At 38.5% G+C, this 17231-nt stretch overlaps 1 long non-coding RNA gene across 1 annotated transcript in view; it reads right to left on the minus strand.

Annotated features, from left to right (window-relative positions):
- Window positions 1-13104: 13104 nt before the first annotated feature.
- The window catches only part of LOC140526851 (uncharacterized), a 126062-nt gene continuing 121935 nt past the window's right edge, over window positions 13105-17231 (minus strand). The window contains exon 5 of the long non-coding RNA XR_011974559.1: window positions 13105-16742. This is a non-coding gene — a long non-coding RNA (uncharacterized lncRNA). The remainder of the gene's footprint in view (window positions 16743-17231) is intronic.

A 17231-nucleotide genomic window follows, 5' to 3' on the forward strand; every position in this document is an offset into this window, starting at 1 on the left:
ATAGGAAACATGGGATTTAGAGTTGTAGATGACCTTGGGGGTTATTTTACAGGTGAGGAACTGAATCTAGAAAGATGATGCGACTTGGGATCAAAGATCCAGAGACATGGCTGTTATTGTTGTTCAGTCCTGTGCAATTCTTTGTGAACCCATTTGGGGTTTTCTTAGCAAAGATACTGGAGTGGTTTGCCATTTCCTTCTCCAGTTCATATTGCAGATCAGGAAGTGAGACAAACAGCCAAATGACTTGCCCAAGGTCACGCAGCTAGTAAATGTCTGAGGCCAGATTTGAACTCAGGAAAATGAATCTTCCTGAATCCAGGCCCAGTACTCTAAGCACTGTATCACCTAACTGCCTAAGAGCTAAACCTAGAAGGGAACTTAGAGTCTTTTTAGACCAACAGCTTCATCTTACAGATGAGGAAACTGAGAACATAGGAGGTTAAGTGACTTATCCCAAGTCACCCAGGGACTAAGCAGGGCCAAGCAGAAACACAAGGGAGGTCTTCAGTCTTCAAATCCAGAGCTCTTTCCGTTATTCCATGATAGTCTTTCTCTTTAAATGTTTCTTTATGATATTTTCTCTAGCTGGTTAATGATCTTCCTCCACTTTTTATTTCACTTGTCTTATTCTAATTTGTATTACAGGTTTTTGTATTATCACAGAATGACAGAATCTCGGGATTAGAAAGATATATTTCCCTGTGCCTAAGACTGTCCCCTATTCCTGAGAAAGAACCTCCAGATTCTATCTCCCCCAATCCAGGGAGTTAGTCTTCTCTAGAACTCTACCCTGAGATTGAATTATCCTGACTGGTAAATGTGTGAGTACAAAATCACCTAACCCTGTCTCTAGTCAGCCCCAGACCATGCTTCCTATTCAATCCAATGATCCACAGTCATCTTGCCATGTACCCTGCTACCATGAATAATACTTCTCCCTCCTTACCTTCTCTGGGAACATTAATTAAATCAATACTACCATTACTCCTGGAAATTGGCATGACAGTTAATTTCTTTATAACTCTACTCATCATTCCTGTGACTCCCCAGACCAAAACTCCCTTCCTTGACCGTCACTTCCCTATTTGTGGTGCACTAAAACTTTTGGGACACCCTATATATGTAAAGCAAGCTTTTACGTGTTATGTAAATATTAGCTATTATTATTATTATTATTAGGAGGAATCTAATATCTGTTGAGGCAGCCCACTCCACTTTTGTGCATGTTTTATTTTTGTTGAGTCAAAATCTGTCCCTGCAGCTTCTATCCATTGTCCTCCTTTATATCATTTATCCAGTCCCCCTTGACCTTCTCATTAACATACCACTTAACACAATTCAGTTCAGTCCTTTCTCCATTCACCCAATCCTCCTAAGGCAATTGGGAGATGTCCTCTCTCCCAGTTCTCATTTGTTGCTTTCCAGATTCTCATCCCTATATGCTGATCATGCCCAAGGAGGGATAGATGAGGTGGTGAACAGCAGGGCAAGAAAGTTAACTGTTCCCTAGTTAACAACTAGGGAAACAACTAGGGAATAACTTGGAAGCATCATGCATTTACTAAGCACCTACTACGTGCAGGCCCTGTGTTAAGCACTTAACAGATTTTATCTCATTTGATCCTCACAACAACCCTGGGAAGTAGATGCTGTTATTCCCATTTTACAGTTGAGGAAACTGAGGCATGCAAAGTGTAAGTGACTTATCCACAATCACATATTTATTAAGCACCTAAAGGCTGTATTTAAAGACAAGTCTTCTCCACCCCAGCCCAGAGATCTATCCATGGTACTACCTGGCTAGGACACAGAAAGGTTAGAGCTGGAGCTAGAAACTGAACTCAAGAAGTCCTCACTCCCAGTTGAGGATACTCTCAGATTCACAATTAGAAGCCTACCTGTTCTGGTCAGTTTTGGGGCTAATAATTCTAAAACTTTCCTTTTAATCCACCCTTCTGACTCATCGATTACCATCTGCCTATTATTCTGACACTTGACTCATGGCAGGACATCCTTGTTTCCAGTGCTCAGAGCTAGGTGCTTTTCATCCAGCTCCCTCACCTCTGGGACCCTGGCTACTCCATCAAATTCCCTTGATTGTTGGATCCTTCTAGATTAAAATTTCTAATAATAGGAGCACTGTTATGTAGTACTTCAAGCACTCTACGTATATCATCTCATTTGATCCCCTAATCTAGCCAGTGAGACAGATTCCATTATTTTCTGCCTTGTACAAATGAGGATACCGAGACTTAGAAGAGGTTAAGTGACTTGATCAGGGTAATACAGCTAGTTTCTGAGACAAAATTCAAACCTAAGTCTCCCTGATCTCGAGGTGAAATCTCTACGTGCCTTGCCAAACTGCCTCTCAGACTGCTAGATTTTAAGCACCAGAAGGAAGAGAATGCTGCGAAGCAGCATGACATGTTGGACAAGGTGATGGTTTCAGAGAGCAGGGACCTGTGTCCAGATCCCTACTCTGATCTTCCCACCTGTGAGCACTTGGACAAGTCCCTTCTCTGCACATCAGTTTCCTCATCTATGAAATGAGGGAGTTGGATTCCATGACCTTTAGGTCCCTCCCAGCTCTAAATCTATGATCCTACTAATCTATTAAATATCTATTAAATACTAATCTATTCATCTTTGCGTCTCCCTTAGGACCCCCTGCAGTGACTTACATGTAATATGCATCTAGAACTGATGACTAAATGAACAATCAGTTACCTAGAATCAATTGCAATCCCACAATCTAAGGAAATCCAGGAAACTCTGGGACTGTTTTCTTCTCACTCCTTAGGAGTTTATGCAAGTGGTGTAGCAATCTTATAGTGTTCGTCTGGGGGGTGGGAGGTTCTGAGTGGGTGTGTGAGGGGAAATGACTGAGCTTTTTTCCCTTATTTCCTCTCTTTAGTGGTTTTTGTAGTTCAGCGTCAAACTGACACCGCATATTTAAAAAGCAGTTGTGATTAGTACTGCCCTCTGCTGACTACAACTGAAATTTCAGAAATTGTTTTTGCAACTGAAACAAATTAGTTGAATGCTGAGCACGTGTATTGTGGCTGTCCTCATTCCTTTCTATTGCAGTACTAAATACTTGAGTTCCATGTCTTTGTTCCCCATAAATTTAGTTGGTAACAATGGAATCTGATGCTTGCTGTGGAACTACAGATGTACCTCATTTTATATAATACAATTTTAGTTCATGTTAATGCCTTAAGTAAGGGTGGGGAACCTGCAGCCTTGAGGTCACATTTGGATTCAGTCAAAGAGCCACACTTGAGGACCTAGATGGCCATATGTGGCTTCCAGGCCTTAGGTTCCCCACCCTTGCTAGATGATATCCCTTTGTGGGAAAATTCTGTTGTGGATCCTTTGTAAACCAAAGAATCACATTTTCTTAATTCTTTCTGCATATCTAAATGTAGATATAGAAATATATATTTACAAATATGTATATTTACAAATATAACAAATACATTATCTCTATACATACAACAAATGTGCATAATATATAAATGTATATATTCATATCTGTACGTATCCGTGCATATATACATACATGTGTGTATACATTTGTATATACTTAGATATACTAAAATGATTAAAGAGGGTTTGCTTCACCACAAACTTCCCTCACAAAGGGATAATTACGTAAGACATTAACAAAGATTATAACTGCAAATATTTGATTTGTTTCCAGTTTTGGTAAAATGAGGCACACATTTGTCTTTGCACCAGAATTCATTCTTGCCAACTAAACTTATGCGGGACAAAGGCATGGAGCTCAAGAATTTAGTCATGCCATGGAAGAAGATGGGAACATATATGGATATAAAATGTGTGGACATAATATAGATATATGTATATTTGCAAAAAAGGAGTAACCACTAATTCAAATCATTTCAACAAGCGTTTATTTATTATTTTTCTAGGTTCTGTTAATATCAGGCCAAAAATGTTCTTTTTTTAAAAAAAAGTTGCTACCATTTATAGTCTATCTCAGATACTGTCTGAAGGTGTGGCGAGGGAAGGATAGAATTTGAAACTCAAAACTTAAAAAAAAGGTAAAAAAAACCAGTGGCTACCCTCAAGGAGTTTATATTCTATTTGGGGATGAGAAGATGAGGAATACATATAAAATTTAAAAAAATAAAGTAAAAGGAAATACAAAATAATTTAAGGAGGGAAAGAGTACTAGGGCAAGGGCTCTTAATCTTTTTGTGTGTCCTCCTTTGGCATTCTAATGAAGCCCAAGAAGCTCTTTCAAAAATAATGTTGAAGGAAATGTTCAATTTCAATTAGAGGTTAGTGAAAATAAAGAAGTCACTTTTTTTCCCCATCCAAACTCATGAACTTCTGAAATCTTTCCTATCTCTCAAGGAGACCATGGGTTAAGAACCCCTGAAGTAGAGAGATCAGGAAAGGCATCCCACCTGAGCTGGGCCTTAATGGGGCAGAAGTAAAGAGAGGCAACTGTCTTTCATGAAGTCAGAGCAGCTGGTATAACTGTACATAGGAAGGAGACAAAAAAGGTAAATTGTTTGGAACGTAGAAAGCATGAAGGAAAGTATGAAGTCTGAAAAGATAGGCAGGAGTCAAACACTGTGAAGTGTTTTAACTGGCAAACTGAAGAATCTGTATTTTGTCCTAGAGGTAATAAGGAGGCACTGAAGATTCTTGAGCAAAGGATTGACATGGTAATATCTGTGATTTAGGAAGATTATTTTGGCAGTATGTGATAGATAAATTGGGGACTGGGAGAGATTGGATTCAGGGAAACCCATTAGACTATTGAAATAGTGTAGCTGAATAGTGGTAAGAGCCTGAATTAGGGTGGTAGTCATATATAGAGAGAGAATAAATATAAGACAGGTTGTAGAGGAGGGTTCAACAGTGCTTGACAATTGTTTGGCAATGGAGAAGGGGGGAGGTAGGATGAGGGAGAGGGAAGACTCCAGGAGTTGAGGATGACCCAGAAGTTGAGATGTTGTGGGGGGGCGGTGTTGGGCGGGGGGAAGGATGATATAGCTGCAATGGAAATTGGAAAGTTTGGAGGAGTAGATTTGGAGGGGTGTTCATGAGTTCACAAATTCCATTTTGAACATTTGAGTTTGAGGAGATTATGGCTAGATAGTAATTCTTGTTAATTCTACAGTACCTACTGACAAGGTCATTGACTTTTGCCAATAGAAGCAACGGACTTGTCAATAGAGCATAGCAAATTCAAATGTTTCATTAGTTTGTAGACAACTACGTATTTCTCCTGGCCACTGACCCCATTGCAAATGCCACTAACTTCTAAATATATCTCATTTAGTTTCTGCTTACTTAGTAGTGTGCCCTTTGGTTTATGGTTTATGGTTTGTTATTTGCCAAGTGTAGCAGAAATAAAGGTGCTGTCTAAAAGCCAGCTCGGTTTCCAGGGGAATGTTTGTATACACACACCTTTCTTTAAAAAAAAAGATAGGAGAATTTGTAAGTCACTCATTATCTTTCGGATCAAATAGACTTTTATGATGTGATTTTTACATAATTCCACTAAATTTTCCGAATGAGATAGAGCTGAAATCCCCTGGGGAACTTTCTGCAGCCTAGCCTCTGGAAAACCTGGATCACTCTGGACTTCCCAAATGATGTCAAAATGAGAAATAGCCAAAATTTCTAGACCAAAATTTCTAACACAGTCCAGCCTTTGTAAGAGGCTTTCTAAGAAAGAAAATCACTTCCAGTGAGCCATCAAAATGCCATTCTTTGCCCATTAAGGGAAGGCTTAGAGTTTTTGTTCGTTTATTTTGTTTTTACAAAGGAACAAGTTCTCTAGGGATGAAATACGTATATTTAGATATTGAAAATGAGGAGCAGTTAGGCGGTGCAATGGATAGAGTGTCAGCCCTCGAGTCAGGAAAACCTGAGGTCAAATCTCAAACACTTACCCTGGGACACTTAATCTCAGACATTTAACCCGAATTGCTGAGAGAGGGAGAGAAAATGAACTTCTAGGAAGGCCTGGGGTCCAATCCTGTCTGATACTACATGACTACTAGGAAAGTCTACTAGTCTCACTAAATTCCTGTCTTCTCATCGATAAAATAGCAAATCTACTTTATAAGGCTGTTGTGAAACACAAATAAGATATACATAATGTGCAAACTTTAAAGCAATATAGAAATACAGGTTATTATTAAGTGTTTTATCCTCCACAAATTTGAGGTATTATTAGTAGGACAAAGGAGGGGTGGAGAAATTCCACTGAAATGGTTGCCTAGATATTTCTTGAAAAGTCTCTAACCTATAGCATTTTTTAACCTAAATTTCCAAAGTTCAATTTTTTCTATGAAAAAATAATTGTTGCTCATGGTTTTCTGGAAAATCATTTAACTTGTCACTGTGTCCCAGGTGAGACAGTGGGAAAGTCATTTATTTTGTCTCACTTTATAGTTATATAAATCTCATACATTCAAGTCCTGAATGGTGAAAAACTTCAAATCACTATGAATAAACGCCAGTCTAGTTCCAGACTTGTACATCAGAACATCACTAGACAATTGAAGGAAGACATGCAAACAAGCTTGTTAAATCACCAACGATACAAGATGGGCAAAGCAAAGAGTTAGGACAAATTAGCAACAGACTTGACATGCTTATTTCAAAGGTTTGTGAACCAGAGTTTACTGCCTCACAAGTTTACTTAGTGTGCTCATGCACCAAAAGATATGAGCCAACATATATGTCCATATACTCATACAATAAAGATCCTGATTCATTGATAATGTTCCATGTACTTGCAGTTGCCCTCAGCGAACTGATATGCATATTTTAGAGTTATAATATATGTATTATATTATATATTAGATGAACTTTGAGAACTTAGGTTAAAAAGTGCTCTATCTTTGAGACTTTTCAAGAAATATCTAGACAACCATTTCAGGAATTTCTCCTCCTCCACCATTGTATATATTATACATATATATATAATATGTTATATTTACTGTATGTTTTATATATATGTATATATATACACATACAGAAATATATGGTTGGTGTGACTTATTACATACTCAATGGTATTCCATCTCTTCCCAAGAGACTCCTTTCCATTGGAATCTTTTATAGACAACATCCCAATAAGTGCTGCTCAAGTCATTTGGGGTCGCTCTGATGCTTATCATGAAATCCCTTTGTCCTCAAATGTTTCTAGAATTCTCTTTAACTGTGATATCCTTTTCCTCATTGATTAAGCCTTTTGGTCCTTGCTGCTCCTGGGTGTTCATTCTTGGCCTCACTAGTCTTGAGCTATCTTAGAATGTCCTTTACCTATGTCCTGGTCACTTGATAAACTGCTAATTTCCACAGATAGCTTTCCTATAGGCTAATAAACATTTAAAATGCATTCACACAATTGTTACTTCAGTTGGGATTAAGACAAACAATCTTTCATGACCATCAGTCATAGATAAATCACTGAGCTATCACCTGCTATATGCTACCTTGACCAGCTAGGATCCAGACAGTCTGTCAAAAACTCAGTTGAATCAAGTGGGCAGAAGTTCTGAAAAGAATTAGACTTAAATTATAGAATGTTATGTTAATTATTACGGGTGTCAATTAGTGGCCAATCTGTAATGAACACTCAATTGATACTTCTTGATTACTGAACAAAACCGAAAGCCCCTCTCTGCATCTGTAGGAATTTTTTATACTCTATATTAATTTTTATATGTGCTCAAAGAATCTTATTATTTGGATAAGAGGCATAGCAACTAATGACTCAGACCTTGGACTTTGATAAGATGACACAAAAGTTTTGAAAAGCATACTGGGAAGAAAAAACAGGGAAGTAGTACAAAAAATGGTGTATACACCATATCCTGCTGGGAGAATGGGGAAGGAAGGGTTAAGATTTTCCTTCCTCTTTTGCCAGTCAGATAATGGGTACTGAAGTAACATATTGGTGTATGCTAAAAGTTTATTGTTGCTGGGTTTTTTAAAAAATCATTTCTACCAATTCCTGGCTTGGGCACTCTTCTAGACCTTAGATGGAATTCAGCATCTCACAGGGGACACAACAGTGACTTTCAGATCCTCAAGTTACAGTGTCCCTATGGTGATCAGTGAGCATGTTGCTATCCAAATGTTTCAGGCTTCCTTAGATTGGAGATCCAGGGAAACCTTGTTGCGAGAACCAGGTGAGACTCAAAACCTTCCAGTCCTATGGCGCCAAAAAGAAACAGTGGTTTGCTTAAAGCTTCAGGTATTGAGAATGCTTTCTGATAATGTATTTTTCTTTCTCCCACAATACTTGCTATTGTGGCATGTACCAGCCAGGATGAAAGGGCATTCTTGTATACATACCAAAATCCTTGTGTCTGAATGGGACTCTTAGAGAAGCTGACTGTCACTTACTCCATGGGTCCTTCATGGGACCAGTATTCTGATATTAGTCCAGAGATTGCCTTTGCATCTTTCTGTCAAATCTTGAAGCTAATTTGTCCCCATCCTTCTGGCTTCTATAATTCTTTAAATATCAAGTTATACCTCATTGATTTACCTCTCTCCAAATCATAATTGATTTTTATTGATATTTTAATTGATATTTTATTAATATAAAATATTTCATAAGATTAAATAAAAGGTGATAAAAATGAAAATTCAAGAATTATTCACATGTAACATTGACATAGACTGTACATTCTGTTCAGTTTCTATACCAAGCCCATATCTTCCTGTCCAGAGATGAAAGCTAACATATAAGCTCAGTGATTAGTAGTTCCCAGTCAAAGGTTATGTGTAGAGAAAATACCAGTGACTCAAATATGCCACCAGATGGATACTAGACCTTTTGGTCATCATTCTAAGACCTATGACCAGGAACTGTGATTCCCACCCTGCAGCTCCTCCTTATCCTGGCTCCATCCTGCTCACTTAGGATGAAAAGCTTTGCTAGGTTTTTAAGTCTCTAATCCCCACCTCCACAACCTACCCCATCCCCTAAGCAATGAAATCAGTGCTGATAGATAGTCTGGAGTGCATGCCTGTTTATCAGTCATAGATCTAATATCCATAGTGAAGGGGAGATGAACATGGTTTGAGATGTCTTCCTGTTTCTCTAAAAATTCTCACTTCTTCCACATCACTATGCTCCACAAATATATCAGCATGGCCACACCTATTATAATATTTTAAATAAATGAATCTTGTTTTTCACTAGGATGTGAGGTCAAAGTTTTTTGGGTTTTAGTGGCAGGATCTAAAACGGAGGAATTTCCAGCGGGTGAGGGCAGAGCCAAGAATCTTGAACCTAAGCCCTAAGTCAATTTTCTGGGAATAACAGGAAGGCAGTTCTGGCAAGGCTGCCCCTCCACATTGCCTGTGACATTAGCCTTATAAGAAATGGAACTGAGGAGAGGCTTAAGCACGAAAAGTTAATTATGCCACCATTCTAGTATGTGTAAGTGGTATTTAGCTGTGGTATTTAAAGAGAAAGAAAGCTGGTAACTATAGTTGTTATTCAGTCATTTCAACTGGGTCTGACTCTTTGTGGCCCCAGTTGGGGTTTTCTTGGCAAAGATACTAGAATAGCTTTGCTATTTCCTTCTCCAGCTCATTTTACAGATGAGGAAACCGAGGCAAACAGGATTAAGTGATGTGCTCAAGGTCACAGCTGGTATATAAGGGCAGTTTTGAACTCAGATCATCCTGACTCCAGGCCCTGCCCTACAATTTATCCACAACCCCACCCAGCTGTAACTAGGGCTAATACTTACAAGGAGTCATTGTTGAACAGTGGAAAGAATACTGATTTGGAGCCCGAATTGGAATCGCATCTTTGCCTTTAAATCTTGGGTAAGTCACTTAATTTTTCTAGGCCTCTGTTTTGTCACCTGTAAAAGGAGCCGGAGGCAGAATACATGACCTCTAAGCTCCATTCTAGCTCAAAGCCTATGATAACTAAGGGATATAGAACTGGCTGAAATCTTGTTCCCTTTCGGCAGAATCAGTATTATAGCAGATAGAAGATTATGAGAGGAGAACTTACCTGCAGCCAAGCTTGTATCACCAGACCTTCTCTTTTTGACTTGTATTGATTTGTTGGGAGGCAAAGGGGTAAGGGGTACGATTTTGGTGGGTGTGTGTCTCCCTCGGTATATTTTTCCTATTGCCCCCAGGCAACATATATCACATGGCTATACTTTCTACCTGCCTCAGAGTAGGGAGAGCAATCCACCAGAAAGAAATTTGTGATGAAAAATAATTCCTGAGACTTGACCCGAACCCTCTAAGGATATATTTGAGAGCCACTGATCTCACACATGTATTGTGCACATGAGTACATGTATATGTGTACATGTATGTATGTGTGTATTTGTGTGTGTGTTCAAGTTACTACCTCTAGGTTTGGTTTGGCTTGAATAAAGGACTAATGTTCTAGTTCTTAATAACAGCTTCAGTTCTAGAGTGACATGGGTCTGTGCCTAGGCACCTGTGTAGTCCTTAGCCCCACCTCATCTTTAACTACTAAAGAAGATGAAGCCCAACACCTTTAAGAGACGCCTTCCAGTAAAATCCTCACTTTCTAAACTATTAAGAAGAAGAGGCATCCATGGCATAGTGCTGAATTCATAACCAAGGGTCTAGCGATGGAAAAGACCTTGGTACAATGCATTCATTTTACCTATAAAGAAACTGAGGCCCATAGAGGTTGAATGACTTGCCCAGGGTCACACAAGTAGTGTGACTGCATTCAAATCCTGCTTCTGATGCTTATTAGCTCTGTAATCACAGGAGAGTTATTTCACCTCTTCAAGCCTCAGTTTCCTTTTCTGTAAAAAGCAGTTGAACAAGATGACCTCTAGATTCCTTTCCAGAATTTATTTATGATTTATGATCCTATGGCTCTATTTTTTTCCTCTTTCATTCTATAGTTGTCTGGGATATCTCCAATAATTTCAAAAGTTGTTAGAAAGTTATCCCCCTAAAATAAGCAAAATAAAATTTAAGAATATTTACTGTGTGGTACTTTTAGAAGTAGAGTGTGTCCGTTGTTGTAACTTTGTATCCCCCAACCAGATTATAAGGTTTTTGATCACCACAGCAAAAGGGATAGAGTGGCTTATTTACTTTTGTATGTCATCCTTTTGACATCTGACATCGTGCTTTGCACATCCTTCGTGATGCTGTTATGTAAATTGAATGTAGAAACTTTACAAATGGATTCTCTATGAAACTCTCGTGGCAATGAACCTAAGAGCCAGATCTTCAGCATCTCTGGAATTATATAGGCTTCTCCTCTTTTCCCTTCCCTCTCTGTCTCTCTCTGTCTCTGTCTCTGTCTCTGTCTGTCTCTGTCTCTGTCTCTCTCTCTCTCTTTCTCTGTCTCTGTCTCTCTGTCTCTGTCTCTCTCTCCCCCCCTTCCCCTCTCCCTCTCCCTCTCTGTCTCTCTGCTTCTCTCTGTCTCCCTCCCTCCCTCCTTTCCTCCCTCCTTCTCCCCCTCCTCTCTCTGTTTCTCTCTGTGTGTCTCTCTGTCTCTCTTGTCTCCCTGTCCCTTCCCCCTCTGTCTCCCTCTGTGCCCCTCTGTCTCTCTTCCTGTCTCTCTCAGTCTCTACTCCCCCCCGCCCTTTCCTTCCCTCCTCCCTTCTCCTTCTCTGTCTCTGTCTCTCTGTGTCTTTCCCTCCCTCTCTTGGATCAGACCTGTGATTTCATTGTTGTAAGGAATTCCAAGTGAGGAAACTCCCTCTCCCAATGCAGGTCAGTACTTGTGCAATATACAGTCTCAGCTGTTGCTTGGAAAACTCTCTCAGGGTCACAGAGCCAGTAATGTCACAAATGAAGTTTGAACCAAGGTCTTTGTGACTCTAAAGCCATTTGCCTTTCTATTAAGCAACGCTGCCTCTCAAATTGTTCTAGGTGAAGTATGAAGTCATTTCATTATCTCTTTGCTGATGCTTTGAGGCTAAAAATAAGAGGACCTTTGCATCATTCTTGTGCTTTTTCCTTTGTTTCCCAGGGTGACTATGTAATGATGTTGGATTAGCAGTTGCCTGCTCTTATGAAATATGTTTATGGTTTTTGCCAGAGACAGATAATGATTTAACTGCCTTTTTGTTGTTCAGTCATGTCTGACTCTCTGTGACTCCATTTTGGGGTTTTCTTGGCAGAAATGCTGCAGTGATTTGCTCATTTTACAGATGAAGAAATTGAGGCAAGCAGGGTAAAGTGACTTGCCCAACTAGTAAGCATCTAAGGTCAGATTTGAACTCACAAAGATGAGCCTTCCTGACTTCAGGCCAGGCACTCTATTCACTGCGCCACTTGGTTGCCCCTTTAAGTGCACACCTGTCTCTTAAAAATTTGGTTTCTTTGATGAGTTTCCTGTATAGCCACAATGATTTCTTTATATACTTCCTTCTTTTCTTCCTCATCATAGTTTCATTCTAAGTAGCCCTCCATCCCTTTTGAAAGATGAGCCAAGTTCCCTCAAAATCTCACATCATGGAGTCTTATCTATTCTTCCTGAAAACTTCAATTTTAACTGTTACCCATCTTTGTATAATGAGTCTTATGATCATTCTCTCAGCAGAGAAAACTCAAATACAATATGATCTTCTAAAGTTTAGAGAATATGCCAGACTCTGCTAAGTGTTTCCCTCTTTATCAATCACTAACTCTCAGAAAGGATCACATCTTTGCAAGGATCCTCATATTTTCATTTTACCCATTAGTTCCTCCTTGTAGGCTAAGATTGAGCCTAGAATTGTAGCTACGTGCATCAATTTTGTAATTAAATAGGGAGGAAGTCTTTACAGTTTTGCGGGGAGACATCTATGTATATGAGGTCATATGCCAATGGTTCCTATCACATGTATCCTGACTTACATAAGTGTTTTAGTTCCCAGAGGGACATGATCTTACTTAGTCAAATAGTACTTTATTGACCTCTGTTCTCTCTAGGCTCTCTGGGTAACTAGGTAGTACAGTGGATAAAACACTGGACCCTGAAAACACTAAGATCTGAGTTTCACATCCATCCTTAGACATTTACCAGCTGTGTGACCCTCGACAGGTCTCTTAATCTCTTCAGCCACCAAGTAGAGAGCCAGCTGCTAGGGGGTGGAGTATATAGAGCACTAGCCCTAGAGTTAGGAAGATCTGAGTTCAAATCCAGCTTCAGACATACACTTAGTTGTGTGACCCTGGACAAGTCGCTTAACCCCAATTGCTCCCAAAAAATCCCCCTAAAATAAGAATGGTGATGATATCTACCTCCCATGATTGTTGTGAGAATTACATATCTATAAGGCACGTAGAATACAGTTTGCTGTTCAATAGATGCATCATATTTGCTTGCCCCCTACATGGAAAGGCTGACCCCAACATCAAGTGGGAGAAAGGACAGCTAGGTGGCACAGTGGATAGATCACAAAGTCTAGAGTCAGAAAGACCTGAGTTCAAATTTAGTCTCAGATACTTACTAGTTGTGTGACCTTGTGCAAGTCCTTTCATCCCGTTTGCCTCAACTTTCCTCATCTGTAAAATTATCTGGAGAAGGAAATGACAAACTGCTCTAATATCTTTGCCAAGAAAACCCTAAAAGGGGTCACAAAGTTGGACATGACTGAAAATGACTAAACCACAAGTGGGAGAAAGATTCTCTGAGGGTCGGGGAGGTGTGTGGGGGGGTTGTTTCTTATGCTGAATTGGTTCAGGGAGATGTTAGCTTTAGGAATCTTGAATTCCACCTTGAGTGAAATCTTTTTAGATGTTTTTTTGATTCCTTGAAACTCACTTTTATTTTTTGTGTAAAGATTCTTTCCTTTACAAATAAATAGCCTAGGAAAGGTAAACCTGTGGTCCTTATGGTCTCAAGTGAATGATAGGGGACAAAAGAGGTAAAGGGAGGATCAGTGTGTGAGCCAGAATATTCATATATGTATCAGCAGAGGGAACTTTTAGGAGGCTTATGGTTACAATCATAAAAGGACAGAATACTGAGCTTTCATTGGCTCAGCAGTATCATACCAGAGCTAGTGATTAAAAATGGAAGAAAACTCCAAACCACCAGGATAGGATTTCCCAGGTTAATCCACAGAAAGAGCTCATTCTTAAGAAGATTTTCAGAGCATACAGCTTAGGGCATGAAACCACAGCTTCTGCTCTCTGATAGATATAATTATCAACTGGGCAAACCAAGAATTTATCATGTGCGTCAGTATTAACAGGGAGGAGGGAAAGCAGATGTCTGAATAATTGAAGTCCCCATCACAATCATACCTTGTATTTATGCCAACAAGGGAAATACAGAAACTCAGATTAATTTTAATTCCTATCATTACATACTGGGTTTAAGATTATAACAGCAATGACCTAGAAATGACCTCATGCAGAAAAGATAGTCAAGTTCAAACGATCACTCCCAGGATGTTTAACAAAGTGGACTCTGCCCTGAAAGACCCTGATCTGACAATATACACAAACTTAAGTCACCACATTTCCTTCATTCTCCCACAGAAATATGATGTTTCTCCTGACTCACTCTTAGCCAATTTCAGGATGTACAATTTGAAAATGTTGTTTCAAGGAAGTTTAGTTCAGAAAGACAAAGAATTTACTAAACATACATGTAACTCCCAGCTTTAAAATTACACACATTTCTTTCTCAGTAAATATTGAACTTACCATAAAATTCAACAACCACATTAACTACCAGTGCAATAAAGAAATGTCTGAAGCCAAAGGCTATTCAACAGAAGAGCCATTAAGTTAAATAACTCACATTAGGAAAATATTATGTTTACTTTAAAAAAAAAAACCATAGCATTCAATTAGGCTGACAAATATGATTGTCCACCCTAGAATTAAAAAACAACAACAACAACCAAGAATCTTTTCCATATTTGTGAAATTCTTCAAGACTAATGGTCCAGTCATTCTAAAGATGTGGAACCATGGAATCCCAGAGTTGGAAAGGATGTTAGGGACCACTTAGTTCAACCTTTTACCCAATACAGGAATTTCAGGTGCAACATTTTCAATGGACAATTATCTGCTCTTTGTTTAAATACTTGCAGTGATGAAGAAGTGACTAAATTTTGAGACCAATACTTTTATTTTCAAAAAAATCTGATGATTGAAAGCATTCTGTTTATATTAAGTTAAAGCTAATATTCATTAGCTCATATTTGTATAGTACTTGAATGTTTCCAACATGCTTTCTATACAGCTCTTGTGTGTTTAAAAGTTCCCAAGTGCTCCAATTTTAGTAGGACCTATAGTCAGCCCGTATATTTAACCCACAAAGATTGATCAAGAGTGCTGGTGTTATAATTGTCCTACAAATCACTCTCATCTCTCATAATTCTCTTTTTGCAAATGAACAATTGTTTGGCAGCAAGGAAAGGATTTGGGAATCTACAAAAATTTAAAGATTAAAAAGTCAGTCCAAGGACTAAAGGGTGGGAATGGAAGAAGGATAACAAACAGAAGAAAAATGGAAAAGATCTGCAAAGATTTTTTTATAATTTTTTTTTTTTACTCACAAGGGCAATAGAGCCACCACACTTTAACCCTAACACAAGAGTTCATGTTGCACTTACAGAAGATATAGAAATGACACTAAAGAGAACAAAAATGGATAAAGTAGCTGGAGTAGCCAAAAAAATATGTAAAGGAAATAAGTGCTAGAGGTGATACAGTTGTAAGTGGCTGTTGTAAGGACAAAATGAGATAACATTTTTAAGACTCTGCAAATCGTAAAGCACTATAAGGATGCTAGCTATTATTATTATTGTTGTTGCCATTGTTATCTCTAACGTAAAAATCCTCTGATACACTTGTACTAGTCTAGATGTTCTTCACATCTTCATTTTCTTTAATGTCATTTCTCTCTCCTCATGAAACACATCAGAAACTGCGGTCTAATAAATGTTGGCACTGTTGTTATTGGTGGAAATAACGAAGTGTATAAAATAAAACACATGTTTTTGTAAAGAATAAAGAATTTTCCAGCTTCTTATTTGCATTTGGATAGATAAGCTATGGAGCTAAGCCATTAATACAAATATCTTGGACAGACACTATGGATGGCCCCTATGGAATCAACCAGGAGAAAAAGAGAGGACTAGATGGCCCCTTGAAAAACTGTTCAGTGCTTTTAATAACCTCATTTCCCCCTGAAACAAAAGCCCACTTTTAAAATTTCTGCATTATTCTGGTGATTTTATATGATGCTATGTGACTGAGTTGTCAGTTTCCAATTAATTAAATCTTTGAATCATCCCAAGACAAATGAGAAATACATGGTAGATTTGGGTAGACTAAATAGTATTAACAATAAAGATTTTTATGGGAGAATAAATGAATAAAAAATTTACCAACAGTCTACTATGTGAAAAGCACTATACTAAGTTCTGGCCATTATAAATACAAAAGCATGACAGTTCCTGTTTTCAAGGGCTAATATTCTAATGGTGGAGACAACACATATGGAAAATTTCAGTGGCAAAACTGATGGAAAGATCCTGTGGTCCTTAGGGGGTACAGTGGCAAAGCAGATGGTAATATATATTCTTTAATATCTTTTCTCCTGATATAATAATCCCTGTTTCTGATGTGGAACCATCTGACAGTGCCAAGGATTTCATTGTTTTCTGGCTCTTCGGTAGTTGTGGCTTATGAGGAGTCATGAGCTGTAAGTACCCACAGATATAATTTCAAGGTCACATTTCCATAGGTGTTGCTTTCTGGAATGAAAGGAATAAAGAATCAAGATAAAGGATAGCATAAGGGGAAAAATAACTATAAAAGGAGATAGGCTGGTTATGTAGCCAGAGTGAAGAATAATTGAATAGTCTACGTGGTCCAATGGTAACTGAGCAATGTTAAGAGAGCTAAAGGAAAGACCCTAACATATTGAGTAAACTGCCTATGGAATATTTATGGAATGATTTATGAGTTGCATAGTTTGAAAAAGCATGGATAGATTATGATCTGTATCATTGGAAGGAGTTCTCCTTCCCCCACTGATGAAATCTCACATATGTAGAAGTAGGAAAATAAATTCTATCACCTGGTTTTCACTCAATAAACATAATATTAAGCATATACTATGTGCTCTATATTGGAGAAGGAAATGGCAAACCATTCAAGTATATTTGCCAAGAAACCCCATGGACAAATCCACAGGGTACAAAGAGTCAGACATGACTGAATGACTAAACAAAAACAAAAGC

Source organism: Notamacropus eugenii, chromosome 2 (genome assembly GCF_028372415.1).
Source record: "Notamacropus eugenii isolate mMacEug1 chromosome 2, mMacEug1.pri_v2, whole genome shotgun sequence".
Classification (NCBI taxonomy): Eukaryota; Metazoa; Chordata; class Mammalia; order Diprotodontia; family Macropodidae; genus Notamacropus; species Notamacropus eugenii.